Source organism: Agrilus planipennis, unplaced genomic scaffold, assembly GCF_000699045.2.
Source record: "Agrilus planipennis isolate EAB-ADULT unplaced genomic scaffold, Apla_2.0 scaffold96, whole genome shotgun sequence".
NCBI lineage: Eukaryota > Metazoa > Arthropoda > Insecta > Coleoptera > Buprestidae > Agrilus > Agrilus planipennis.
The window spans coordinates 798,585-801,840 of record NW_020438968.1 but is presented as its reverse complement, the minus strand read 5'-3'; the positions used below and the strand labels follow the sequence as shown (position 1 = coordinate 801,840).

The window sequence follows — 3,256 nt, the reverse complement described above, 5'->3', positions numbered from 1 at the left end:
TAATCCTTGATAGAGGCAACCCACTTTACTGTAAAATATTCTGAGCGTCAGAATGCAGTAGCATAACTGAATTCCTTTTTTTATTAAAGACTTGGTTTTCAAATTCAATGTTTAAAATATTAATTATCAAGAAATAAAAACGTTTTCAGATTGGGTGTTGCAAATGCATATTGATGCTCTATAAACTTTTCTGGCAAAATCATCAAAACGTAATGGAGTTATAAACGTTAACCAGTTTTTTTTTTAGAAAAAATTTTGATAAACATAATTTCGCAATTACCTACAACCCCAACTAAATAATGGACGATCCAACGGTATTATACAAAAAAGTAACATATGCTCGTCACCTTATGCATTACGTCCTAGGACGTTAACCGAATTGACACCAGATTAATAAAGTGTAACATTAAATTAATTACGCATTATTACCTGTATTAGGTGTAGAATGTAACGTTTCATGGTTTACATGGATAACAAACCAAATTGACATGTCGTAATCACTAGGATCAAAATTAACTTCCCAAATTTGTTAGCCAATCTGTAGAAACAGACAAAAAAATAATTAATTAATCAACCTGCTTCATTGATTACAAGGCAATAAAAAAGGTATAATGAAAAAAGTAAAAGAGGGAATAATTTACTAAATGGAGACAAAAGAATAACTTTAATTTCTTTTCTACAAAACAATAAATGCCTATGTTTCATGAACAGATTATTCAGTTACAATTGCAATGTATTTTTTATTTATATGTATTACACTGCCAGCAGCCCGAAAATTGATACGTACATTGTTGAATCAAATTTTAGCAAGGAAACTGACGATTTTCGATTTTTAAATAACTAAGAACAAAAATCTTACCCAAAGTATCCCAAGGTTTCATATCATTACAGAAGGAATAATACATTTGGAAAAATTCCTTCACAACATTAATATTATTACATCATGGCATAGACCATTTTCAAGCTCGTTGGTACTATAAGGCCTGTAGAAAAACAACAAATATTTTAATTAATTTATAGCAATTCTGTACTTATTTCATTTAAATAACTTTTCCGTATATATATTTAAAGTAATAAATTAATACATATTTTATATCCAACTTTACAAAACCATTTACTAAACACCCTATCTGGAGCTATGTATACTGACATGTGGCAGCAAGATAAAAACATTTTTTCAATTGGGAAATGTACCTAAATGCGTATAAATGTTCTAGTATTTCTTTCACACACCCTTACCAGTATGATGAGCCATGAAACAAATATAAGAGGAATACCACTGAAGACAACTTGTTGTTTCAGTGGCTCCCAAATTAATTTCCAATTGCCTCCCATGACCAAAACTAACTGCATAATATTGTAAAGTGAAGACATTAAAAGCATCGATTGCTTCGTTAGCACCATAATTAACTGCAATTCTTTCTTACCGTTGGACAATCTATAGAAACGGGCAAGAAAAAGTAATTAATTACCATTTTTAAAGCAAGTAAATCAGTAAAATTCAGATTGACGAAAAGATCAGTTCCATATTAATTCTGCTGTTCTGCATATGCCATTTCTGAAATGTTTAAACACTGTGTATTGAAGCAAGTTTCAAATGTCTAAGAAATTTAAGTTTCTGGGACCTCCCTCACCCACTACTTTTAATTGATACTGTTACATACCAGTTCACTGTCATAAATCCCTTTTTCAGCAACAGCACACTGTCTCCATTCCCAATGGAAGAATGGTATTTTTATGCTTTTTTTAGGGCCATAGGTACAACTACTTTCCGGAGCAATTGATAACTAACACAACCAATGGTCCATAATTTAATGGCATCTGGAGTTCTTCTGATGTTCCTCTAAAATGAAATTTAATGAAAAAGTGTTCAGATATAATTTATTTAGCCTCCCCAGTAAATAACTATGTAATAAATTGTTAAAGTAATGCTGAACCCTTTTCTCTGTTAATATCAAATAAATATGATCATGAATACATAATTTAGCATATACACTCACCTTAATTAATTAACTATAAGAGCCTCCAAGATGAAAAGTTAACAGATAAAACACCTTAGGAGGGAGACGACTTGTTTTTTCCGTAGCATCAAAATGATCTTCAATCTCCTCACTCGTTTATCTTGAATCTGTAGAAATAGAGAAATAACGAATTAACTATTATGTGAAGTAAATAAATTATTAAATTTATTGTTAAGTATAATGTAAATTGAATGGACAATAAAATAAACAACATTTAAAAAATAAAAACACTTACAAAAAAGCAAGTAAATTGTAAAATTGTTACTTTTAAAACGACAATGTAGGGTGGCTTATCTTTCAAATTCATATAATAATTATAATAATTAAAGCGGAGATTGGTTACACGGAAATTTAAATATGTATTTAATTCCTATCCTTCTTCTTCCGACTTAAATTCAGTCAAAATACATGCGCGAAATGGACGAAGAAAAGAATTAAACACTGGTATTAAATAAACGAAACACCGAATAAAAGAAAAACAAGTACCTAATCAAAAACAAAAATGGCGACCTCCAACAACTTTGTCAATTTAATTTATGCCGTGGACAATTGCGAAAAATAATAATATAATATGGATCAATCAATCTAACCTTTCACGTAGAAAAATATAAAACTACTTCTGCGAAAAAGTTAGCTCGGCAAGTCGAATTTAAAAGACGCGAACAAAACATCCTACCTCTTTAACACACTACGGACTTATAATGCACCGACCGCGACCGCGTCTCCAGCTTGACTCGAATTTGCGATAACTACTACAAGAAGCACTGATGACGCGTATAGAACACCAATCAGAAGCATCAAATTCGATTTCGGCGACGGTTCGCGGCAAAAGTTTCGAAATTTAACCAATCGCGTGACCAATTTTATCCCCGTTTTACAGAATTAAATTTTATGCGCGTTTTGCTTCGAGCACGTTCCATGGCGTCTGATTACAACTCTAAAAATAACTGAATACAACAGCGAGAGAGAGACAGTGGAAACTTGAAAAGGAGAGCTTTAGAAAAGAAGATAATGATTCTGAATTGAATTACGGATGGGGTAAAAATGATTATTTAAAGATGAGACAAAGACTTGCTTCAGAAATAATAAAAGTTACATATGAAAATCTTTTTTTTAAAAAAGGTTTTATTTAACAATAAAACGTAAAAATACCCATACTAAAGAGGAAAAAATAAGTTTTTTCTAAAATAAATTTAAACTAAAAATAATATTTTTATAAAATAATATCTCACTTT

At 30.6% G+C, this 3,256-nt stretch overlaps 2 long non-coding RNA genes across 2 annotated transcripts in view; one reads left to right on the top strand and one right to left on the bottom strand.

Moving 5' to 3' along the window:
• LOC112904673 overlaps positions 1–1,785 on the top strand; it is a 7,698-nt gene extending 5,913 nt beyond the window's left edge. The window contains exon 4 of the long non-coding RNA XR_003231267.1: positions 1,694–1,785. This is a non-coding gene — a long non-coding RNA (uncharacterized LOC112904673). The remainder of the gene's footprint in view (positions 1–1,693) is intronic.
• Positions 1,754–3,053, bottom strand: LOC112904672. Its single transcript, XR_003231266.1, has 3 exons — positions 2,612–3,053; positions 2,001–2,128; positions 1,754–1,843 (listed from the first exon to the last, which is right to left on the bottom strand). It is a non-coding gene; the product is annotated as an uncharacterized LOC112904672 (long non-coding RNA).
• Positions 3,054–3,256: the final 203 nt, after the last annotated feature.